This window comes from Balaenoptera physalus, assembly GCF_965194825.1.
Source record: "Balaenoptera physalus genome assembly, chromosome: 1".
Classification (NCBI taxonomy): Eukaryota; Metazoa; Chordata; class Mammalia; order Artiodactyla; family Balaenopteridae; genus Balaenoptera; species Balaenoptera physalus.
This window is the reverse complement of record NC_138882.1, coordinates 42,964,801-42,991,587: the sequence shown is the minus strand read 5'-3', so window position 1 is coordinate 42,991,587 and position 26,787 is coordinate 42,964,801. Positions and strand designations below refer to the sequence as shown.

Sequence of the window (26,787 nt, the reverse complement as noted above, 5' to 3'; positions counted from 1 at the left end):
ACTAATTCCTGAGGCGACCTTACAGGATGTCCTGTTGAGACTTTTCCTCCTCTTTTGTCAGTGCTTTGCTGGCAGATTAAAATTCAGTGGACCCCAATTGTAGGAAGTCTGATAAAATATTCCCTTCTCAGTTGCAAACAATTTCTCCATCTGCCACTTGGCTGAGAGGATCAGACTCAAACACCCTCATGAGAGGGGAGAGTGATACCAGGGAGAGGAAGGTACAGAAAACAGCAAGCGTTTGTGCCTGGACACAATGTCTACCTGTCTGATGCAGCTGACTACTCAGCTCTGTTAAGCAGCTGGTTTTTCTTCACCAAATTGACTGAATCCACATAAAATTACTTTTGCCAAATATATGGTATCTTGTAGATGCAACTCTATATATGCCGTGCATTAATCTTTAGAGAAACAACATATTTGGGGTTGGGCTGTGGGGTATATGTAAGCTAGGGAGGAAAAAGATTGGAGGATATATGAAGCGAGATCAGAAAAGCTGATTTGGGAAAAGTGACGCAGTTTGCTAAACACATTGAAGGAAATCAATGTAATCCACCTAAGGAGGCATTTATAATACTATTATTTGTAACGAAACGTTTTGGGGTGGATAGAAAATGCAAAGAAAAATGATCCTACATTCGAATTGGTGAGGAAAACATTCCTTCATTCAACAATCCTCAGCAAGTGTCTATCAGTGCTAGGCATGTTGCTGGATCCTTGAGATATACTAGTGAACAAGAGGGAATCTACGCTCTGGGAATTTACATCCTGGTGGGAGAGAGCAACAAGGAAAATGTGACCACAGTTTGGGATAAATCCTAAGACGGGGATAAAGAGGGTATTGCGATAGAGAGTATCAGAGTGGGTGGGGTGGTGCTATTTCAGATCAAGGAAGCCCTATAGAAGAGCACTGACAGCAAAGGGAATTTCAAATGCAAAGATCTGAGAAGAAAAATCTTGGTATATTCTAGAAACTACCTGAAAGACCACACAGTTGGAGTGTAGTGGAAAGAAAGACAACAAAGCCAAAACAGGGATCTAGATGTGACATGGCAGGATGGGGCAGTAGGATGGAAACAGGTGGATAAATTCAAGATTTTTGGCATGGAAGGTGGTAAGATCAATGGCCTTGGCCGAGGGGTTGGATATGCGAGTCAAAACACACCTAGATTTCTGGAATAAGAACTTGGTATATGGTGGTGCCACTTACCACGACAGAAAGTCCAAAGAGGGAATATCTTTGCAAGGGGTGGAATAAAAAATTCCATTTGGAGGCTGCATAGTTTGAGGGGAATGTCCAAGTAGGCATGCTAAATATATGTGGTTAAATACAGTGGTCTGTATTGAAGACATGTAAACTATTAATATAGAAAGAAATGAAGAGATAAGTAAAGTGCTATGTGTGTTTAGAAAATGAAGTAATTAATTCAGACTAGGGATACACAGATGACTACAAGGACATGTCAAGTTCAACAAAGACCATCAGCAAAGGAAAAAAGAGTGGATAGGGAGAGAATTAGAGAAATGCCTTTCCTTGTAAGATGAAAAGAAAAGGTCGATGATTAGTGATATTAGAATGACTATATTTCTACATTTCTCCCCAGAGAACTTAACTAGGAGAAGGGACCAGGTGAGGTCTGATCCATCATGAAGAAAATGAATACTTAAGTCACAGACTGAGGAAAAAAATGTAAGATATAAATAGATAGATAGATAGATAGATATAGATATAAAGATCTTATATCCATAATATGCAAAGAACTCCTACAAATAAACAGTAAGAAGACAAGCCAAAAAAAAAAAAATGGGCAAAAATCTTGAACAGACATTTCACAGAAGATCACATACAAATGGCAAGAAGCAGATGAAAAGCCATTAGTCATCAAGAAAGTGCAAATTAAAACCTATTATTTTACTACTATTAAAAGCTACTATTTTACCCACATGAAAATGGCTAAAACCCAAAAGACAGTCAATACCAAGTGTGAGCATGTGGTGCAACCAGAACTTTGATATGTCTATTGGCAGTAGTGTAAAATGACACACCACTTTGGAGAACTATTTACTAGTTTCTTAGAAAGTTGAACATATATCTACTCTATGACCCAGAAATACTAAATTCTAGGTACTTATTTAAGAAAAATGAAAACATATGTGCACAAAACGACTTTTAAAAAATGATGATAGCAATCTTAGTCATAATAGCCAAAGACTGGAAACAGCCCAAATTTCCACTGACAAGAGAATGGATAAACAAACAGTAGTCTACCTGTATGGTGGAGTACGATTCAGCAACACAAAAGGATAAACTACTGATAAATGCACAAAATCTCAAAAACATGATTTGAGTGAAGCTAGACATGAAAATGTACATGCTCCACGATTCCACGTACATGAAGTTGTAGAACAGACAAAATTAATCTGTAGTAATAGAAATCAGAAAGTGATTGCCTGGTAAGGGGCTTAAGGAATCTTTCTGGGGTAATGGAAATGGTCTCTATCTTATTTAAGTGGTGGTTACCTAAGTGTATGCAATTGGTAAAACATTGAACTGAATGCTCAAAATCATAAGCATTATGACTTTATTATATGTAACTTATATATCAATTTTTTAAAAATCTGGATAGCCTAGTTCCAGAGCCTGCATCCTTAAAATACTTCCCAGTTTTATGGGGGAAAAATAGGAAGTGACTGCATGGGGAAATTTTACTGAAATAAAATGGATGAACTTAAATTAGCAGAGTCTAATGGTCTTGTTTTCTGAGTAATGCACATGGTATCAGCCCACAGCTTCTCAGGTTGGTCTGTATTCATGTGGACATGTTGACATGTGGTTGAATTAGAGACCTGAAAATGTTTCTGTGGTTACAGTTCAAGATGGCCCACATCTATGTGGCACCTACTGTATGCTAGGCCCTGGGCATGCCGTGTTTCCTTAAGTAGCCTGTTGGTTCCGCAAGGGACAGGTGTTTTGTCTCCTCTTTCTCTGGCTTCCTCCGCAATGTGGATTATCCTTCCCTTGATTGCCCTCAGGATAATGTCTGCACAGAGTGGGTGCTGAGTAAATATTTGGTGAGTGAATGGATGAAGAAATGAGTTAATGAATATCAAGTGTGTGACAATCTATATGAATATAAGAACTCAGTGTCTCATTTCTATTTAAAAAATAAATGTTACCATATACCTGACATTTAAAAACACAAAACAAAACAAAACAAAATCCTCACTGGTTTCTTTCTCTTCATTCTCTAAATCAAAGAGTGGAACAAGTGAAGAAGGTATAGAAAATAAAATGGTCTCATTTTCTGTCCCTTTTACTTCTGATATTAAAGGCCAAACTGATGACAGCTGGTCTAGTGGTTGGACTTTGGATTATTAAAAAATATTTTGCAAGGAATAAGCTTGGCTTATAGAACCAACAATGAGATAATCTACTTCGGTAAGAATGACAGCAACAGTTGATATTTCTGGGGGGAAAACACTAACCAAAACAAGAACCAAAAAAGTGCCTTCCAATCTCAAGAGGCAATGGGATATAAAAGAGATTAAATTTAGCTGCAGATGCCAACAGAGAGAGTCTTTGGAAGATGTGTTTAGTGAGAATCTTTTGTCAAAATTTACTAACAGCCAATATACTTTCCATGGCATATAAAGTGGTAATATAAAATATTTAATAATTTTAAATCTAGAATATACTTGTAGAAGTAAAACAGAATTAACCTGAGTCAAATGCTTCATCCCTTGAATGCTTCTCTTAATACTGTGAGTTAGCTAAGTGATAAGAGAAAATAAGTTTAAATAAGTCACTGTGTTGGAAAATAGAATGCAATTGATAATGTATGAGTCAGCAACCAAATAAAAGGAAAATCTATTCTAACTGCATAAATTTGATGAACAAGGTGAAAACTTGTTAAATACTTGGAAATTCATATGAAATTAAATTTTATGTTCTGATTCTAAAATTTTAAAGCCCAAGTAATATGTATTTCTTGGATATTTCAATAAAAATTTAAAATGAATTTATTGCAAATTAATGAAGAGAATTAAGGATGCATTTTATTTGTCTCTGTCGTTCCATGGAATTTATGCGTTCCTGCAAGAATACCTAGTCTATTGTAAAATAGAAAACAAACACTGTTGTCTTGAGACTATAAATAAGACACAGCGTGGGGGGGTTGGTAAGAGGGAGAGTTTCAAAGGAAGAAGTTGCAGATACACAGGCTTCAGCATCTTACACTGTTCAACTGGCACTGAACCACAAATTTGGTTTTGAGTTTCCTGATAACCAAATACAAAAGATAAACACAATTTATTGACATGATTTAAACAAAATTTACATTAACTATAGTGACCTTAAACAAAGGGTTTCCTAACTAGGAAAACAACACAACTCTTAGAGCTAAAAAAAGGGGTGCGTGTGTGTGTGTGTGTGTGTGTGTGTGTGTGTGTGTGTGTGTTGATTTCAGGAGACTGAGAAACAAAATGGACGATGTTTTCAACAATATCCCTTTAGTAAATACAATGGAGAATTTTGCTCTGAAATTCCTTCTAAATATCAACCTGGGGGAGGCAATGCGGTATATGAGGAGGCCAAGACAAATAAGGATGGATTGGACTGTAGACAATCTGCCCGGTCCTCCAGAGCATGCTTCCCCTGTAAATTGAGTTGTAAAGAATTTGGGGTTATCTTCTCTGATGTAGGTCTTCTGCGAGGGTATTGGGTGGTGATTGGATAGCTTTAAACATCAACTTAGAGAAGGAGAGTGTTGGCAGACTTGAATGAAAATTGAGAAGCCAAACTAGGCGACGATGTGGCACATGGGAAATGGTGGGAAATGGCCAATGACTGAATGAGGGTGACGTCCTCCTGTCCTTCAGAGTGAATCTATGTGGATGACACGGTACCCTTGGGCTTGGCAATCCAATGACTTGACGTCACCTTTTATTAATTGGGTATCATAAGCGAAATCGCCTAACTTCTTTCTGGGTCAGTTTCCTCACCCTGCAATGGTACTGGGCAGGGAGAGCTTGTTCCCCACCCCTGATGTTTCTTTCCTTGTAGGAGGTGTGCCATTCTGGACCCACACCATCTCTTTACTCACTTGATCCAGGGGAGTGATTTATCCGATTGATACATTTAGGAAAAATAAGCTGGACACGTGTGACCTACCCCTCCTCTTTTCCTTCTGCAGAGCCATCCGCCTTCCTGCGGGAAGCAGGAGTTCTCTTCCCCCTCTACACTGAACGGGCCATCTTCCAAGGTCCAGCATATCTGTGCCTGGGAGAGCAACCCTGCCTAACTCTGGGGCTCTCACATTGAGCAATGTCCTGACAGTTGGCCTTTATTGATAATAAAGGTTTTATTTTGGCTTCCCTCTGCCACTCCTTTGTTTTATTTATCAATTGTTCAGATCTCAGGTGAAGAAACCTCCTATTTATTGGCCCCTTCCAGAGACCCCAAAAGGACTGACTATTTTTTAATCATATCCATCTGGCCCTGGGTTTAGTTAGTGAGGTCTAACTAAAAATAATGAAATGGCACAGTGATGGTATGGGTGCAGTGGTTGGTTTGGAGAGTTACATTGTTGGTTATTTTCCCCAGATCCCTTTAGTCTGGAGGTATAATTGAGTAATACCAATCACAACATCCATAATAAGACAACAGTCTTTGACACTGAAAGAGAAGCAGCAGAGTCTTAGGCATTTCCCCACCAAATCCTTACCTCCTGGCTTAAGGGGCCTGCAAACACCCTACAAGCACAGCTGTCTTCCTGGGGCTGCCTATAGCATTTTACTCCTTAGTATGACTGCATTTATCTTGGCTGCAGATATGGCTTTTATCTCAAGATTCTTTCCAATACCACCATCAGGCCAAAACCTGATGAAAAATATGGGGTCTCTAGAAGCAGGTGCCAAATTAGTAAGTATTAGGAATGGCCAAGTGTTAAAGGTCCTGTTGGACGTGGGTGCAGGGTACAGAGGATGGCATGGTAGGCTCCCCCAGGTGGCTCTTTCTGTTGCAGAACAGGGCTGACACAGACACTGTTTCTGGAAACGCGGTTTCCCAGCATGGTTTCATGTGCCTTCCCCATCTGCTCCAGAAGCATTATTCTGGGCACCTTGACAGGAGGACTCCAAATATAAAAGGGAGAACAAAAAAGTGCATTTTTATCATCTCCAAATACCTTCAGCTCAGGGATATGAATGAAAAACACTTATCTTGCGACCTTTCAGGTCTACTGCAGGAGGAGGACAGAAAAAAAAAAACTATTAAAACAAAAACAAAAGGCACCATCTTGTTTCTTTTCTGTCCTTGTTTGCTCTTTATTTAAAAGGGAAGAAAAAGAGATTTCTGGTATTTAAGCCAACCTGTTGACAGACAGTTTGCTCTCATTTGATTTGTACTTCATTTGCATGAATAAAAAGTAGTGGGAGAGTGTTGTGACTTAACAGTAATGTAAAAGCTATTAGAGGGGCCTTGATCATTAGCTTCTTTGTCACAGGGCAATTGTATCTTACTTTCAATCACCAAGTGCCATTTAAAACATTCCCCAAAGCTACGAAGATTGACAGAATATACAGATTCCTTCACTTCGGGGCATACTGAGTCAACTGCAGACTGTAAAATTTACCAGATCCCAAACCAAAATGAAAAGTGACTTCTAGATAAATTAGAGTGTCTACTCAGTCAAGGACAAATGGGGAAGGGAAATATCATCCACTAAAGCCAAAGAGCTGGGAAAGCCAGGAAGAAGAGCATGACTTTCCTTCTCACAAGGAAGGCTTCCCTTGTCCTGCTCCTTTCCCACGGATGGGACAGCAACTTTGTGCAACTTACCTGATAATGCAGCCAATCCTTCTCCAGAGGGTACGGGCTCCACCTAGGAGGCCCCACTCTCCTCAACATGATCAAAGGTGCTGAGGCCAGCTTCAGTCGTTAACTAGAGTATTAAGACTTAGGAGGTATTCATAACAGGGAGGGGGTCACTGTGGCAGTATTTGGTTTGGATCTATCCTCAGGCCAATCTTAGGCAAATTTGTGAGGTTTATGGGTTTTCAATGGTGCCACATTTTTATTTTAAAGCCCCCTTTTCCCTTCTTAGCAGAACATTCTCAATTCTGTCTTTCACAGGTACAAAAACTGATAATAAGATAAAGTGTTATCCCTCCTGGGAGTAGTTATATTTTACCAGGAATTGAAGCCTTGGCTTTTTCTGAGAGAGAGCCTTTAGGAATCTTTGGGAGAGTAGGTAGAGTAGGGTTTGAGGCAGAGGAGACAGATCTACTTAGAAACTGCTAGAGTCCCACCACACAGAGACAATTTCCTAGCTTTCCACGTATGTATGTTGATGGTGAAAAAAGTGGCTGGATTTCAAGTTTGACTAGTAATATTTGCTAGCATAGGAGTTTGGCTATATATAACAGAAACTCAAAATAAGTTTGGACTAAACAAAATGTAAATGTCTTTCCCATGGAACCGTCTGGATGAAGGTGCTTCAGTGCTCATATGGTGGCTTTGTTCTTGGAGATTTTCCAGGGGCCCAGGCTCACGTTAACTTTTTGCTCTGCCTTTCCAGGGTATGGCCCATACCTGCTTGATCCAAGGTGCCTCACTGCCACATTCCCACTGAAAACAGCAAGAGGGAGGAAGGGAAGGAAAAGGGGGCACATCCCTCCCTTTAGGGATGTGACTCAAATTTGCACACATGGTTTCTGCTCATGTTGCATTGGCCAGGTCTTTCCACACAAGCTGCAAGGGAGGTTGGAAAATGCCATCTGTATTTGTGTGTCCATGTGCCAGGGTTTGCCCCTGTGAAAGAGAAGGGGGGATAGTTCTTGAAGTCTAACTAACAGGATGAGCAGGTTTGGGGAGAAACTTCTGGAAGGCCAAAGTTGCTTGTTTGGGAACGCAGAAAGGGGTATTCAAGTGGGGTTGGCAGCGAACCAGGCGATGAGAAGTCTGGATGCTCCTTCTCCCGTGACTTCATTTCCAGCAGTTTGGTTTTATGACCGCTTCCCATCTAATGTCTTCAGTCCGAGCCTCCCTTGTACTCCCTAGACTTGTTTTCAACTTTGGGTTAAGAAAAGATAGTCATAGTCTTTAGTCATAGGATTCCATTTAATAACCATCATGTGAGCAAATACTACAGACTATATGATGTGTTAGATGTGAGAATATGATGCTGAATAAGTGTCTGTGTCTGCCCTTAGGAATCTTACCGGATCTTACACATCAGGCTTTCTCAACCACAAAACTTTTGATAGTTGGTCCTGGATAATTCTTTGTTGGGGTAGGGGGTGGGCTCTACCCACTAGATGTCAGTAGCCACCCTCCCTCCTAGTTGTGACAACAAAAAATATCTCAAAACATTGTCAAATGTCCCCAAGGGGAGGAGGTGTAGGGGGTATAGCCCTTAGTTGAGAACCATTGGTTTAAAGTGTGAGTTAAGTCACTAGATCTTAGTGTGTGGTTCCTAGGCCAGTAGCATCAGTGAAATGTTATTGGAATCACCTGGAACTCATTAGAAATGCAAATGATCAGGTCCTACCCCAGAATAACTGAGTGAGAAACTCTAGGAATGGGGCTTAGGCATCTGTGCTTTAACAAGCTCTCCACGTGCTTCTGAGGTTTCTGACTCTTTACACTTGAGAACCACTAAGCCAGATCGTTCATTACATGGTTTCAATTCAATGTAGGAAGTGGTATAGGAAGGCATATACTAACTGCCATGGGAACCCAGAGAAAGGCAGCTAATCCAGCCTGTAGAGGTCAAAGGTAGCTTCTCAAGTAGGTAGAAGTTATATCTGCATCTGGAAGTTTATGTAGATAGCAAGCAGGTGAAAACGTAGAGGAGGAATAAATACATCTACTCAGAGGCCTGAAGGAGCACAGTGCGTTAAGTATCACTAGATTGTGAAGTCCTAAGTCGGGCAGCCCTAGGCTTTGGACTGGATTGACAGGCAGGAGCGTGGTCACGGGGAGGCCTGGCATGGTGTGCTGGACAATAGTTGTTTTTAAGCTGCTCAGCCTCTGAACCCTTTTTCGGTGTGTGGACACTACATTTATGCGTGAATCTTTGTGGGACGCTGGGTTATTTCAATTGGAAAACTTGAACTTTCAGAGGCTAGTTCTCCCCTGCCCCATGGCAGCTAGTGTGAGGGCACGTACCTTAGGACTGCCAGCCAGACGCCCCCTCCTAAACTTTGATTCTGGAGCTAAGAGGAGGAGAGAGCAGGGTACTCAAGCCAATGGCTGTGGCAGTGCTGAGAGTCGCGTCTTCTGTCTTACGTGGCCGTTGAGTTCTGTCCAATAGGAGCCTGGGCATTCTCTCCAGGTGGCTCTTCAGACATGACTTTGCCTGTGGTCCTGGCTGTCCAGGCTCCCTTGGTTCTTGCCCATTTTTTTTAGCTGGTTCTTCAGCCTTTCTAGTGATTCTGTGAATTACCTTTCAATAAATTCTTTCTCTGTTTAGCTACTCACAGATCATGAGCAGCCAGAGGTCGTTTCTGTTGCTTGCAACTAGGAATTCCGGATGTTACATGTGGGAAATGAAGAGCTTCTGCAAAGGGCTATTTACCGTTTACCATATATACAAAGGGAAATGAAAGAATGACGCCAGTCATTTATTGAGCACATGCTATATCAGGCACTTTACCTAGATTATCTCTTGAGCCTCAGAACAACCCTTGAGTAGACACCATTATTATCATCCTCATTTTATACATGGAAAGCTGAGTTTTTAACCCAGGCATTCTGTCCCCAGAGCCTATTTCCCTGACAACCATGACCAAAACCCAATCCAAATCCCAAATATTTTCTAAGGCCTGTATCAGCTGTCAAACCCCACCACAAAAGGACACCCCCTCTAAGCTTACCTGTGTACCTGATGATATTTCCCTTAGGTTTTATTTCACCCACATGCTGTGTCTGCCCTCTGGCTCACACAATCAGGCACTTGTTTTCATGTCACTCCAGAATTATTTCATATCTCTCTAATATCTTCCTCTTCTAACTATATCATAAGCGACTTGTGGGTTCTAATCCTGACTGTGTCACCCCCTAGGAGGTGGTCACAGGCCAGAATCATTGAGAATGTAAATATGACCTTGCAGCATTGCTGTGGGCAGGGGTAGTCTTCAAAATGCTGTATTTAACAACTGGTTTCACAAGAGCACTGGCCAATCAGGGTAGTCAATGGCTATATATATCTGGAACACCTGTACCATGCAAACGACTGAATATTAGCTCTAGTTGTAAAAAACAATAATGGATAAAGTTCTCTGTAAGTTGTACAGCATGACATATATTCCAAGCGTTATTACTTTGCCTTCTATGCCTCTTTTAGCTGCCACAAAGCCTAGTGTATTCTTATGTACTTGGTCGGTACTTAATAAATCTCTGAATTAATGGATGAATGAGTGGATAATCAACATGATACATGCCTCCAACCTGCTATCAAAATCAGTAATTCCCTATTTTGGTTGAATGAGATACCCTGGGTCATCTCCTTGATTATTTGCTGGTGAGGGGGTGTCATGAATTTCTCAAACAGTTCTCCCACCATACTTAGCTTTAATTCACAGATTTGAACACAAAGTTATATAAGTCATACTGCACCTTCAGAGAAACGGAGACAGGGGCCATGAAATCAAACTAAGGAAGCTGGCTCAGCAAGCCCAGTCTCCGCTTCCCTGGGTCCCTGGCTCAGGTGAGAGGATTGGTATCCTGCCATGTCCAGCCCCAGGAATGGTCTGGCAACCTAGGGGCTCTATATGGTAATTCTCCAAGGCAAGCGGCAGCTCCTGGGGGCACCCAGTGGATCAGCCTCGATTGCCCCAGAGCCCACCTACCTGCCTGGCACTACTTGCCGAAAGTTCTTTGCGTCCTTCTGTTCCATCTTCCATTGCGATCACGCCGACAGCTGCAGGAACACATGGAGGTGGCTTGGCAGCTGCTAGACACAGATGCTGGGCTCTGTGATGTACTTTCACCCCCTCTGCTGCCGCTTCTGAGTGTTTCTCTGGCTGCCTGGGCGTCTTCGTCCCTGCCTGCGGGAGGGGTGTGTGCCGAGGTGCCAGTGGGGTGTGAAGCCTTGGGGGATTGATGCTGCTGAACTGGCAAGAGGGCTAAGTCCTCAAGATCGGCTTTGCCTTTTTCACACTCAAGCGTCATTTTTAACTGTTCTGCATGGCTGAGAATGATTTCAAGCCAGCCTGGAGGAAAATAATGTTAGGGTGTCTTTTTCTCTGCACACTCCAAGACCCTGCCTTCATCCAGGTCATTATTTTCCAGCTGCTTCCTTGCAGTGATCTCCTAGTTGAATGATCCTCTGCCTCTGATTTGCCCCCTTTCTTCCACCTTCCGCGGTGCTACCAGAGTGATTTTCCTATAACCAAATCTGACCATATCTCTTCTTCTTCTTTTATTTTTTTGGAATCCTCATAGCTTGGAAGATTAAATCTGACCTTAGTGTAACTAAAAGGCCCCCTGTCACTCATCTCTGCTGCAGACACATCTATTTTTTTTAAACATATTTGTGTGTTGTTGTTGTTGTTGTTTTTTAATTAATTAATTTATTTTTTATTTTTGGCTGTGTTGGGTCTTCGATTCTGTGCGAGGGCTTTCTCCAGTTGTGGCAAGCGGGGGCCACTCTTCATCGCGGTGCACGGGCTTCTCACTATCGTGGCCTCTCTTGTTGCGGAGCACAGGCTCCAGACGCGCAGGCTCAGCAGTTGTGGCTCACGGGCCTAGTTGCTCCGCAGCACGTGGGATCTTCCCAGACCAGGGCTCGAACCCGTGTCCCCCGCATTAGCAGGCAGATTCTCAACCACTGCACCACCAGGGAAGCCGACACATCTATTTTGACCAAAACAAATCAGCTGTATCTTACATTTATGTTCATGCAGCCTAGGAATTTCTTGCTTCCTCTGTCTGTTCACCTGGTTCGCTCCATCTGTGCCAGAGAGATTTCTAGGACATTCTTTTCTAGGTGCAACCTTTCTCTTCGCCTGATCCTCGATGGACCAAACCTGGAGACGCTGCCGACAGAGCCATTTCCCCATAGAGATAACCATTCAGGCAAAGCTGCTGCTGATTAAGCAGCCTACTCTGTGCCAAGCGCTGGGACACAAACACGAGTGAGATTCGGTGCCAGTCGTCAAGAAGTTCATAGATGGTTGGACAGACAGACGAGGAAGCACACAATTAAAACAGAGAATGCAGTGAGCTCTGTGACAGAGGCAAGTACAGGATGTTACAGGAATCAGATGCTCCCATAACATCCTGAACTTCCTTCTGTTTTATTAGCTCTGTAATACTTTGTGTGTTTTCAGTTTGTCTGTCTCCCAAACAATCTCTGAATTTCTTGAAGGCAGGGACTCTCTTTCTCAAGCTGTATCCCTCGCGCCCACCCCTTGTCCAGCACAGAACTTCAAGAAATGTCTTTGGGCAAATGAACCTCCACAAATAAATGGTTATGTCCGCATGCAGATGGCCTTGGGAGAGGCCCTGCACGTTGGGCTACTGTGTGTCTGTCCAGATGAGTGGCGACCCCAAGAAGTGTCCTGGAATCCTCTGGGATTGAAGGACACAGGGAAGAACAGATGGGAAGTTAGGGGGTTTGTAGTTTCTGAAATTTTTTACCTTAGTTTTGGAAACTTGGTCCCTCTACTTGTTCCTTATCTTTTCCCTCCCTCTTGAGAACCCATTTCCTCTGCTTTACTTTTCTTCTGTTTTGGTCAGAGAAAGCATCCATTAAAGGAAACTGAATGTTATTTCAAAGTAATATTAATATACCTTAAAAAAGTAATTTTTACACGCCTGTAGAGAAATTAGGAAACTCTAAGTAGAATGGGAAAACAAAACCTTGAGTGATCCCACCACCCAGTGGTGCCCAAATCACTGCTGTTGATGTGTTGGTGCACATCCTTCCAGACTTTTCTCTGCACATGCATACAGAAAGTGTTTGAGTGAAGACTTTGGATTCAGGCTGCCTGAGTCTGAATCCTGGCTATACCACTGGCTGGCTGGGTGACTTTGGCCACGTGGCTTGACCTCTCTGTGCTTCTTCACAGCTCAGTGGTGTTCATAGTAAGACTTAGAGCACAGTGCTGTTGAGAGAACAAAATATTCTATCAAGTGCTTACAACAGTAGATGCATAGTAAGCATGGATCTATTTAATTAACAAAAATTATTGAGGGCCTGTTTTATGTCAGACACTTTTCTGGATAGCACTTAGCCAAAAGAACCACTGCGGTTATGCAGCTTATATTCTGGTTTAACCACCAAATACATTAACTAGCTTTGTTATTACAAAGAGTATCATATTATATACTGTATGGAATCTGCTTTTCTCATTTACAACATCTTTCTATGTATTATAACATTTTTCGGTGTCATGAAATCTTATATTATTCCTATAATAGTGATATAGTATTTCATTGAATGGATACCATATTTTATTTAACAATCAGCTTTTATTAGATATTTAAATAGCTTCCAATTTTTCACTATTTTCAAAACCAGTATGATGAAATCCTTATACACACACATATCTTTATGCACTTACCTGGGTATTCCATCAAGATAGAGTCTTAGAAGTGAAGTTACAGATTAGGGAGTATGCATGTGTGTAGGGCTTTTGGTAGATGTGGCCTCCCGTGAGGATTATGTACCAAATTGCCATCCCTACTGCTATAGTTGAAAGCACAGTTTTTCAGACTCCCATCTGAAGCATTGCTGAACTTTTTAATTCTTTCTAAATTTTGCAAATTAGGGCAAAATGGTATTATGTCATTTTTATTTGTATTTCTTTAACTTCAGGTGAAGCTGATTTCATGTATATATATAACAGTATTTGTATTTTTATACATTTTATATATATTTTATATACACATTAAAAATAGTATTTGTATTTTTTTATTGGCTATTTGTATTTCTTATTTTCTGAGTTGACCATTTGTGTTCTTGAAAGCCTCTGACTTTGATAAGATGATCTTGGGTGTTGCTTAGATTGAATAGCTTTTCTCTGTGAAAGACCTAGACCCTTGTTAAGCTTTGTAAGGCAATGGTTTCAAGGGACTTGTGCCCAACCTTCTCTGCTATGTATTTGCATTTTTCCACTAAAAATGTCTAACATGTTATAAGTCACTTTGGCAGTGATGTCGTTTTAATACTAATGGACCACTTTTTGTACATCTCAGTGAGAGGAGGGGCCACTTTTGCATGGACTGAAAGGGACGCTAGGTTTTGTCTGGTTGTGTGTAATGGACGTATGATCTGGTGCATGCCTGTATTTTCCTCTATGGTAGGTGTTGGCATAGCTGAATACACTTGTGTCTGCCTATGTACATGTCTGTATCTTGAGTTGAGATTAGGAAACCATACGTGTATTTTGCGGTCTCTGTGAAATTACATAATACCTTTGTATTTCCGTGACCTGAATCTATCTCCCAAGGGACATTCAGTTCAAAATTTGCTTCTTTTAGGAAGACTGCCCTGATTATCCACTCACCCTCAGATTACTTCCCTCTGAACTTCCTGAGCACATGTGTTTCACATCTAAACTTGCAAATGCATTGCTAAAAATGTGTCCTCCATAACTCATATATAGTTTTTCTCACATGAAAACTCTCTGCCTTTGCCTCTGACCATTTGGAAATGAGATTCCAGGCTTTATCACATCCCCTCAAAACAGACCCAACCCACGAAGCATTAGTGAGTAATGAAGAACTGACTACAATTTTATGGGGAGATGAAGGAGAAAGCTACATGATACGACACCCGGCAATAAATAAAGACAAAGATTTTCGCCTTCTCTTGTCAGGGTTCCTCTTTAGTCATGGGCCTCTGGGTCTCCCTCTCCCTCTCTCTGAACCGTACCCTAAAGCAGCCACTAATTATCTCCTCCTTTCCTTGTCAGAGAAATTCAGCTCTCTTCTGAATTTCTTCATCAAAGGCCTCAGTTGATCCTAATGCCCAGGAAAGCCAGCATTTTTTCAACAAAAGTGAACATCTTTCTGTGGGAGACGTTCCGCTAAGAAAAGTACATTTTTTTCCAGGTTTTTCCAGCAAGTTACTTCACCAGGATTTGCTTTGTCCCTTCATCCAGTTTCATAACAAGGACGTTCTTCCATTCATTTTGTGTCCTGTCTCAGCTTCCTTTTCTTCCCATGCTTCCTCCAGGGCTTTGCACAAAGTATGTTCTCAATAAATGCTTGCCAATCAGTAAGGAGTCTCCTCTGTATTCTCGTTACTTAGCACAGCATTTGGAACTTAGAAGACACATGAACATACAGACAAATAAATGATGAAGGCTTGGCCCGTGTACCTCAGGAATACAGTGGGTATGGCCAGCGGGCCACTGTACCACTGGTGTCCTCACTGCTGTCCAGGCCGTGGGCAGCTCTGTAAGGCCCAGCAGTTCATGCCCTTCTACTTCTAGCGCATTTTCTTTTTACTCTAGTGGCTTGTAGGGTCTTCTTCTCTAATTCCCTTTGTGTCTTCCTTCATAAAGCATTGGGCCAATCCAGGAGGGACTTTCCAAGTTCCATTTCCTAGAATATGACCTGCCATGGGACTCCACCGTCTACCTTGGCCTTCCGGTAACGTGGTTCCTCCCAGCCTCTCCTACGTAGGACCTGAACTGTCTGGGGCCCTGTTCTTTCACATTTCTCCCTAGGCCTCCTTTGACCACACAAGGGTCAGGAGAAGGAAGACATCAGGAGACAAAGGTAGAGATATATTGATTGCATAAAGGGCAGAAGGGGCAGGAGAGGGATGTGGGAAAGAAGAGAGGATTCCACAGAGAAGAAAGGTAGGCCTGTTCTACTTGCAAATAAAGATGGCAGAATGATTGGGTCAAATCCATCTCTTGGGCGTTTTTGTATGGCTCCTTGCTCTGTGCCATGGCATTTCTTCTTGACTTCTTTGTGCTATTTTTTGGAGACCCCACAAAATGAAAAATGCCAAACAAGAATGAAATGGTGGGAGTCAGAAAGGAATTTCAGGGTATCTTTTTATTCAACACCTAAGGAAGTCTGGAGGTCAGCCTAGACGCTGGGACTCATCACCCAGATAAAGAAACTCTAAAATCTGTGCAAATAAAGAACTTTCCATCTCCCCGTGGCTAATTCTCACTTAGAAGACCCTTTCTTTTTTCTGCCTCTTCACCAAGAGTTAGATCTCATAGGATTAGAGGTGACATGAGTGAATGCCTAATGAAGATGAAGATTTTCTTATATAACAATTTTTAGTGACCACAGGTGTTTTCGTTTTCTTCTCTAAAGGCCTGGTTGTAGGAACTTCCCAGCAAGCCTGGCGCATCTGCCCTTGCCTGGATCCAACTCATCCTGTACCCCTTTGGCTCAAACCCATGAGTTTTTATTTACGTTTTAAAAATTTGTTTGATTGTGGTAAGAACACTTAATGTGAGAGCTACTCTCTAAACAAATTTTAAAGTTTATAGTACAGAATTGTTAACTATTAAGTATAGCTACTTTGTTAAGGTATACTGTACACCTTATATACCGTATATAATACATACCATATACTTAACTATGTATACATATAGGTATCATCTCAACTCAAACTTTATACCCACCAGTTAGTAACTCTTCATTCCCCCCTCTCTCCCAGCAGCTGCCATTCCACTCTGATTCTACGAATTTGAATACTTTAGATACCTCACATAAATTGCACGGTATTTGTCCTTCTGTGACTGGTTGATTTCACTTTGCATAACGTCTTCAAGGTTCTCAAGCCCATGCATTTCAGCCCCTGCCCATCGTTTTGTGACAGGGTATGTCAAAGAGTTCTTGCCCACCTCTGCTTTGTCTATATTCCAGCCCCTTCCTGATGATTCTCTGGCCTCCTGAACGCTGGAGTCCTGCTTCCTCAACCCATGGTGCTCCCCCCTAAATCTTTTCCCTGAGATTCCCCAGGTCCGACTTCTGGCCTGTCTTGCCCCGTGGGCCGCACCTACTCCTTGAAGCTTGCCTGCCCGCTGTCTGCCCAGCTCTCTCGACTCCCCGGGCATCCAACCCTCACTATTCCTGCCAGACCTGCCCTGCTGAGGCCCCTGCCTGGCAGGACATGGCGCCTCTGATGACTAAAAATAGGAGTTGTATAAAAGAACGGTGGGACCCAAATAAAGTCTGAAGCAGGAAATATAATGATCCTCCGAAAATATGATACTGTTGCTTCCACAGGAGCCCTGTATCTGCTTCAAAGCATGTGAACTATCTTTATTTTGCATTCAAACTATCTTTTGGGGCCAGGTTTCCTTCATAACATGGCTTATTGCAAAATGGATCTGAAACCCTAGGGAGTTTATCTGTAGTCAGGTTTTTTTTCTTTCCAGTAACTGTGGGTCGAGGTATTCCAGCCATTATTGACTAAAGCACTACTCTGTTTTATGACATCTAATCAGATGGATGTCCCACTGGGAGGACAGATTGTGTCCCTTTTTTTCCCTCTGGACTGAGGAGATAAAGAGATAAAACTCATAGGTTATTTTTTTTTTTTAAAATCAACAGCATAGTTCCCTGTGAGATCTTCACGTGAGCCTGTTATGCATGAGAGCCTGGGCTTAATGGGGGAGACCGAAGGGCTTGTGAATAGGACGTTTTGTCCTCTGAATGGCTAAGCTTGGTCCAGTCCAGAAAAGTTCCTATTCAGGGTCATCTTGGATCCTGGTGGTTCAGATGAAAATGGCAAAATCTGAGTGTGCTGTCCCGAGATGTCTTCACTTGCCTGAGAAGCCAGGTTCACCTTCAGTTTGGAGTTAGACAGGATCCCCATGCTACAAATATTAGGCAAATAACATCTCAGAGCTTTCATTTCCTGTTACAGAAAGTGGGCCTGATAATACCGGCCTTGACAATTTCCCAGGGCTCTGATGAGACCTCAGGCAGGCGTGGGTGTATATGAAACATCCAGCTCTATTCAAAAGCAAGGTATCGTTGGGGCCTTAGTTACAATGCAACTCAAGCATCCCCAACTTCCCTTTACCATATGGTTATTAACTCTAGCATCCTTACCATTAGGAAGACCTTCTTGAAACTATGTATGTTTTCACCCCAAGTCATCTCTTGAGACAGCTTGTGTATTGAAGTAGGATTACCTTTTATTTGTCCTGAAACTTCCTCCTTCAAACCAGGAGATGCCCCCTGGGTTCAGAGTTTTGGAATTTGTGAACAAACCTGTTTTCACTCTGCCCGCACTTTACATGATTGTGTAAGTTTCCCCTCATCTTCCCTCCAGGTTGGCTTTTGCAGCATGAGGCCTAATACCTTCAGGCTGTGCTCACACAAAGTTCCCTCCATTCCTGTGATCACTGTAGGTTCTCTCTGAACCCCCTGTCCTTTGGCATTTCCACATGGATCAGCAACTGTCTTGTCTTCCTTAACTATAGGCCCGAAATACCATCTTAGCAATATCTCAGCTCAGTGCCTGCCGGAGAGCTGTGTCTTGGTAAACACTTAGAAAATTGATTTTGGTGAAGAATCTATGTCTGAGGACTCTAAGGCAAGTTGGTCACTTTCAGTGTTTCTGGCTCTTCAAGGCTTAAGGCTTAAGAAACCTCTAGGAAGACACCCGAGGGCTGCCCAAGCTTTTGGTAGGAGAGCAGGGGAGAGATTTCATAATGAGATTTAAGAGGCTCAGAAATAAACCCTGCCTAGAAACCCCTTTCCAACAAGGCCACACAGTTTTTTTAAGACACATCCTTTGCTAAAATGAGGAGGCCACCTGTGTAGTGGGTAAACTCCCAGGCTCTGGGGCTGGGCCCTCTGGTTGGAATCTTGGTTCTGCCATTTCCTAGATGTGTGACTTGACCTCTTTGTGCCTCAGTTTTCCTGTCTATAAAATGGGAATAATAATAGCAACCTACTTAAGAGGGTTGTGATGAGGATGAAATGAATTAATATTTCTAAAGTATTAGAAGGTGCCTGGAAGAGAATCAGTGCTCAATAAGCAGATGAGCAAATATTCCTTGGGAGGACATGGATAGATTTCACACTGGGAAGTACCAGTGTGTGAATGAATGGTTTCCTCCCACCTCGTACGAGAGATGGTAGACCATGGGAGCTCCTGGTAGCACAGACCAGTCCAGAAAAGCCCCAGGGAGGGCTTTCTGACCTGAAAGCAAAAGTCACCTTCTCAGGAATAAATAATAAAAATAACAAAGAATACCGTTACGTATTGAGCACCTACCCTAGGCTGGACCCTGTGATCATGGTCCTATATTGCCTAGTTCTGTTCTTAACAGCAACCTCGTGAGGTGCTGTTTCTTTCTTATGGATGAAAAAGCAGAAGCTTGGAGAGACTGGTTAACTTACTCAACATCACATGGTTAGCAAAGGCAGCACCAGGAGTCAGAGCTCTTCACCAATTGATCCTCGGTGTTTTCATCTATGTTTCCATCAAGGGAACTTCTGATCTTAATTTCATTTCTCAAGTAGGTCTTGTCTAGGATGCTGGAGTTTATATTATCAGTTAGTAATCTGGCTTATAGAAAGGGCACTGAATTAGGAGTCAGGAGACCTAACTTCTGATCTAACTCTGCCACTGAATATGCCAGCTGAGACAAACTGTTTACTTCTGCTGGGCTACCAAATGGGAACAAATAATGCCTGCCCTGCTTATCTCAGGGACCACGGTGAGGGTCAAGTGAGATCATGCACTTTCAAATTTATCCAATAATCAGTGCTCACTGGAGGCTCAGGCCTATGCAAACTGCATGTATTTTTACATGTATTTTTTATTATTGTTAAATAACTTAGGAGAAACTTAAAATGCAAGATAGTGTTGTTCCTGTGAGTTTGGACAGTGTGAACCAGTTTTCCTTAGGGCCTGATTGCCCCCAGACAGGCTAAACATCAGCTGGGATGAACCTTATATTTTAGAGCGTGAACCTCACTCTTGAGACCTTGCCTGGATTTCAGCCTGCCTCTTCCAACTATCCCGTGAATACTTGGCATGTTGAGAGTTGCTTTGGGACCAGGATACCAGCAAAGTCGGGGAAGCCAAACTGAAGTCTCACTGTGAAGATCTCTGCTAACTTGAGGTCCTCATGAAGCACTTCTATCCCTGCATCCATCCAGTTGCTATGGTGGGATGCTGGGTTGCTTCCATGCTTCACTAAGAGGAGAGGCATCAAGACGGAGAAGAAGGAATTGACAGCTAAGGCAATAATAAAAAATAAATCCAGGATTCATGTTCAGCTGGTATGTATCGAGGTGACCGTACTGATCTTTCCCGGCCAGCATCTGCTCCGACTGGTCAGTGCCCATGGCGGGCAGCTGGTTACATATATTGACTCTCACCCCTGCACAAAGCTCGTCTGCCTTTGGGTTTTGCAGAGGCTCTCCTTGATTCTGTGCTCTGTCAGGTGCCAACTCTTGTCCCATCTGCCTCCTGGGAACATAGCGGTAGCACAGGAAATAACACTGGGGGCTCGGGTCCGGGCCGCGCACAGGACTGACGCACTGCAGCAGGTTCCCATTGCCCTGATGTCCAGGAGGGTCTGAGGGGATGCTTGCATTCAACTGGCTGAACTCTGAGAACAGGAGCCAGGTCTTCTTCAATTCATCATCATCAACAATCCTCTGTTAATGTTTAGACGGTGCTCAAAATGCATTCAGTGAATGAATAAATCCTCCAGAAAGTATCCAGTGAGCATCAGTTTCGTGAGCTGCTTGGTTATTCGTGGTAGAGGGTGAAATAAAAAAACTAGATCGCATCTCTCAGAAAATTTCCAGTTTATAGTGGATGATTCCATCTCTATGTGACAAAAAAAGTACACACAGATATGCATTTTATTAGTGCAAACAGATTTAATTTGTAAAAGTAAAGGTTATCACTAAGTAAAAGGAAAGAACCAAGGGAAATCGAGGGCAAATAGAGATTTTTCTTGGATGTAAAGGCCCTAGGAGAAGCAAATTCCTTTGGAAACAGACCAACATGTGGCATTTCTCATCCCTTCTTTTTTTCAAAGGCTGGTTTTGTTGGGTTTTTAACTGAGAGCCTCAGGATGGAAGGAGAAGCTATCTCCCCAGCACAGAGTTTTCTCCCCGTTTTCCAAAGGGAAGGCAGATTTGGGAAACTGGCACTGCCCCTGCCCAGATGGCAGCCAGCAGCTGGCTCTGGCAAGAGGAAGTTCTCACTCTCGGCTGCTGGCTGCCCATCCCCTCCCGTTTCCCCAGCAATGCGGGGCCATTGGAAAGGAGAGAATGTGAGAGGCCTGCCATGCCAGCGCTCCTCGCCACCCTGACCTGGCTTCTCTGGTGCTGGCACCCAGGCCCACAGCCGGGGAGAAGGGGGAGCAGGCCCAGTGGCACCAGCCAGCAGCTCTGGCCTCCCTCTTCCTGCCTCAGCTGCCGTCTTGGCCCTGTGCTGAACCACACAACGGCTGCTGACATCCACAGGGCTGTAGCATGAGGGACAGCGGGTGCTGGTGATCTCAGGGTGAGTGGCCTGAAACCGCAGGCTGCTTTGGGTAACGTGGCCCAGATGATCAGGCTGGCCCATGGCTGCCCCTGTCCCCCACCAGACACTACCCCATCTCTCCACAGACCCCACCTGTCCTCATTTTCTTCACCCGAAGCACGTGTTTCTTTTTCCCTTCTTCCCTTTTCTTCATTTTCATTCTCCCTTCTCGCTCTTTCTCCCTTGCCTTCCATTCTTCTCCTCTCCTTTTCTCTTCCTTTCCTCCCTCCCCTCCTTCCCTTTCTCTCCTCCCATAATGTTTTTCTCCTACTTTCTTGCTTTCCTCCTCTTTCTTTATTTTATTCTTCAAACATTTATTGACTACATCTTCTCTATCAATCCCTCTACTAGGTTCTGGGAGGACACAGATACAATATACTGGGCCCCACCGCTGACATTTGTGCATGAGATGAGTCTATGACAATTGATGACGATAGAGTGTGTTAAGTACCAAAATGCCCACAAATTACTAGGAAAACAGAGCAAAGAGTCACTGATTTCTACTTGACCCAGTCTGGGGAAAAGTTAGCTGAGGAGCTGCCAGTTTTCAATTTAGTTGCTCACTCAACTTCTTATGTTCCTGAGGAAAGGTTTATATCTCTAAGTCTGGTTGGAAACATGGAAGGTTTGTTTTTTGTTTCAGTTTCTGTTTATGACTCAGATCCTAAGACTTTGAATTTTTATCAAGTCCAGTTTGTCCATTTTTTTCTTTTATGGATAGCACTTTTGCTGTTGTATCTAAGAACTTTTTGCAACTAACCCAGTGTTGCAAAGATTTTCTTCTATATTTTCTTTTAGAAATTTCGTAAGTTTACAGTTACATTTACAGTTAAGCCTACGAACCATTTTGAGTTAACTTTTGTATATAGTATGTATAGAGGTTTTTTGTTTTTTGTTGGAGTTGTTGGTTTTTTGTGTTTTTTTTTTTTTTTTTTTTTTTGCCTATGGACATCCAATTGTTCCTGTACCATTCATTGAAAAGACTACTTCTTCCCTATTGAATTGCCTTTGCAACTTTTCAAAAGTAAGTTGACTATATTTGAGTGGGTCTACTGGTGGACTCTTTGAGAGCAGTATTTTAATGTCCAATGTATTATCTGACGTATTCTCTCTCTATGTCTGTCTCAAAATAAATGCGTTCCTACTGTGTAAATAGCACCCTATGTATAAACTAGCAAATTATTACTTGACTGGGCAAAAGAAAAGAAGTTTGGGTAAATACAGATTCGGATTCACTTTGTCCCTGATTGCAATGTGACTTTTGGGTTTTAGACTTTTTGATCTTGAAGAAACGCAGGTGGGACTTGATAAGAAGTGTCATAAAGATTAATGAAGAACATGGCTGGGAGGGCACCTGGGGTTTATTTGCCTCATCTGCATCCAGATATTTGTGTAATTCCCTCTGTTTCATTTTGCAGTGAAAATATTGGAGGAGGGGAGGCAACAGTGAGGATAATTATGAGAATAACTACATTGTTAGATTACAGGCACTTTCAAGGAAGGTCTATCTTCTTTTGTAAAAAACGAAGTACTCCCATTGCCCCTATAGTAGGCAGTAAACAGGTCCTCAGCATCTCTTGTTTATCTTCTACTGCTTCAAGTCAAATACAAGAATTAACCAGAAGATGTGTTTAATGTTTTAGTCCCCATGACATTGCTTTGGCTTTCCTTTACCGGTAGAATTATTCTTCTACAATTTTGGAATGAAAACTATGCAAAATGGTGTCTTCATATTGCTTAAATGCTTTCCACCCATGCCGCTCATTTCTGATTTTTCATGGCCTTAAACCACCATCTGCGGGAAGGGTGGGAAGGACACTTGCAAGGTCACTGTGTCCTGCCCTTCAGCCTCAGGCCTGGCTGCACTGGGGCCACAAATGAGAAGTGTCTCTGTCTTTCTCTGAAAGGTTTTCAGAGTTTAGTTCTCATCCTTGGAGGTTTCATCTTCAGGGTAGGCCCCCAGCTCTTCCCTCCAGGGACTGCATTCCTGGTTGATGGGCAAGGAACCTTCACTCCTACCAAACACTATAAACAGCTTGTACTATGATCATCGTTTTGTGTCTTTGACCAACTTTGCTTTCTTTTCCTTCACAAGTCATTCAAACATTTCAAGTCCAAATACTAACACTGGGGACAGCTTGTGATTAACCTCTCTCCACTCTAAGAAGTAGCTAGCGTCAGTGATTCTTCCTTCTAAAATTGCTTAACCAGTTTTTAATACACCAAAAAGACTTTTGCCCAGAGCCCTCTGGCCATCTATTTTCCTTAATGGTCTTTTATGAGGGACCTTATCAAAAGCTTGCAAGGAAATCCAAGTAAATTATGTTCCTTGGTTCACCTTTACCTACTATTTCATTAACTTTTTCAAAAACAATATGACATAGTTTTCAACATAATTAAAGGGGTTGGGAAGAAAGGAACTTTAACTACCACTTGACAGTTTCCATAGCTGCCTAGGAGAGCTGGGTCACTGCTCATATTCTGTCTCTGCTTAAGGACACTAATTCATTTCCCAGGCTGTCTGGCGAGGTCAGCCACTAGTTCAAGGTGGAAATGACAAGTTTTTAGGCTTTCAAGTGTGCAGTACTCAGCTCTCCAGAGAGCGCGAAGGAAGGAAACCACAAGTTTATCCAGGTCTGGCCCAGAGAAAGAGGAAATGATGGGACGAACCAAGACTAAGCCAGGGGTGGTGTCTCCGTGGAGGGGAGAGCCAGCCCTGGAGGGCTCAGACACTCCCAAACCACTCTTTATTCTTTGAATGGGAAGAGGAAGGGCTGATCATAGCATTTGGGAAAACTTTCAGTGTTCCAGGGAGAGGTATGTAAGGCCAGAATTCCAGGGTGGGCAGAGGCTGGTAAAATGAGAAGGAGAGTTAGAAATAAGCTCACACAAATGGTAGTAGCAGCATTAAAAAGGATGCTAATCATCATCGTCATAATTGCAGTGTGTTTATGCAGTGAGTGTCTCCTATATGCAAGTATGTGCTGGGCATGCGCATATGCCTCTCTCATTTAAGCTTAATAACCGGGGATGGTAGATGTCATTATACTCATTTAAAAATGAGAAAAATGAGGCACAGGGAATTGAAAGGACCTGAAGGTCACACAGTTAATAAATTCTCATATTTGGGAGGCAGCCTCCTCCTCCTAATTCTGAAGTACATAGATTTTCACGATCTATGAAAATTTTTAGCCGATTTAGTACCAAATTCTCCCATAAGTTAAATATTCTGGTTAACAAAATGTTCTAAACATTCTCAGTATGAATGACTAGTTTTCATAAAATAGATAGCATTACTCAAGGGTTAAAAAAGCAGACACTCTTTAATTTGTATTAATAATTCACAAAAGCATTTAAGGCTTACAGTCCTCAAAACACCTTTATGAATCTCCAGTTTTACTGGTCTGAGAATTTGCAAGTACTTGTTTACAAAGGGCTCTGGCTGACAAAATGCTAGTAAAATTGCCTTTTACTATAGAAAGGAACTAGCAAAGAAAAGCAGAAACTCTTCCATTTCTTTCTGGCTTACTTCTTGGTTTCCACTGGCTCAATGCCTATTTTTCCTTATGTCCTAAGGCATGGGCCATTTTTAGTCTTTTTCCACGACTTCAGAAAGCCCACCATAATTGTCCTACCACATGCTTCATGCTCTACAGGATGTGATGCCTGCATATTAGAAAGTGTTCTTTTAAGTGTTTGAAGACCAGCATCCTCTCCCTAAGTACTCCTTCAGGCTGCTGTGTTCCAGGGACCATGACACCTTACCTTCTGGCTCCTGCATGCTTCTTGTAGTATCTAAAAGAACAGGTGGTTATTTGAAGGCACCTGGGCCAGGCTGAGTAACCCAGAGACTAGGTGCCACACTCCTGATTTGTCAAGACAATGACCCTTCAGATCAGCAGCCTGAGAAGCTGAGAAACCAGAAAAGCAACTTGGGCATTTCTTTAAAGAATGAATGTGCTAATTGGAGGGACTGCAAACGCAGTAGCCAGAGGGAAAAATAAATCTTTCAATCTAGCTTCAAAACTGGGAACCTGGGTGAGAAAAGCGAGTCTCCTGTCTTAGGAGGGGAGGTAGCCTGGGCTGCTGGTCTTCACTAAGGTCAAATAAAGTCTGAGGTTGGCAGCTTGAAGTTCCAGAGTCCATTTCCAGAGAACAGGAGGCATCAGCCCTGTGTGTTCACTGGGTGTGTGGCTATTCGGCAGGTCTGTGTGTGACATTCTGGGCAGAGGGGCAGAGACCTTGGACCATGTGGGGAAGCAGCAAGGGTCCTGCCACAGTCATCCAGCTGCATTCCAGTTCTAGCTCTGCACCTTCCAGCCTTGGTGACCTTGGACAAACTGACTTTGATTTATTAATCAGTTTCCGTTTCCTCATCTGTAACATGGGAACAATGGTGGTTTGAGGAGCATGAAAGACAGTGAGTGTATGTAAAGTGACTGACAATACCTGGCAAATGATGTCTTTCCCATAAATTTCTGTCCTGTTATCTTTCTAAATACCAAATATTGATTCATAGCACAACTAATGTGAGCAACTTTATGTTTTCTATAGTCTCTCCACTGATGGTAAGGAAATAACATTTCTTAGATAAAAATGTAGTGACTAAATCCCACCCCTTCATTGGACCTATGATGTGAAAAAAATTTTAATAAAACAGATGAAAAACCTTGCAAAGCTATACAAGTCAGATGACATTACACTTATTTCTATCCAAACTGCATTCTACCATTTAAAGCAGGGAGAGGGCCTCTGGGCATTTTGACCAGTGACTTTGCATCATTAATACAATCTGGGGTTAAAAATCACATGCATTACACTCAGCTGAGTTAAAAGCATAGAGCATTTTATATTTTTAATATAATTTCTCATCTTGCTCTGACCTCTCATCTCTCTCTCATAGGGAAGTGGAGGGAGACCAAATAAACTTGACAACTAAAGACAACCCCTTCTCTTGTTGACATCAGCCTCTTTGGGGTAAATGTCTTCTTGGAGTTCACTTCTCTCCTTCTACCTGTCAGCTGGGTAGCATCTGGGCCTGGGAGGAAGCTTATGTACCCTCATGGGGCTGTGGGAGGGCACCTTGGGTCAGCTTGTCACCTCTGATTCCTTGCTGGTCTTTGCTGTGGGATGACTGTGGTCCACTCCCTGGGTACCTTGGACTGGTGGCACAGAGAAGTGACTCTTTCATCTGGTCTTTTGGGGTTAGTGTTTAATCCCACCCATGGTCCTGGCTGGTTGCCTCTGGAGGTGGAATCCTTGTACTCTGTGGCCATCTTGTTCCAACTCCAGGCACCTG

The 26,787-nt window shown here is 42.6% G+C and overlaps 1 protein-coding gene and 1 long non-coding RNA gene across 17 annotated transcripts in view; one reads left to right on the top strand and one right to left on the bottom strand.

The window, feature by feature from the left end:
* The window catches only part of LOC309665580 (uncharacterized protein), a 205,490-nt gene that overhangs the window by 70,069 nt on the left and 108,634 nt on the right, over nucleotides 1-26,787 (top strand). The gene's annotated exons all lie outside the window — the stretch shown is intronic.
* Nucleotides 5,704-22,401, bottom strand: LOC309665735. Its single transcript, XR_014266653.1, has 2 exons — nucleotides 11,841-22,401; nucleotides 5,704-11,499 (listed from the first exon to the last, which is right to left on the bottom strand). It is a non-coding gene; the product is annotated as an uncharacterized lncRNA (long non-coding RNA).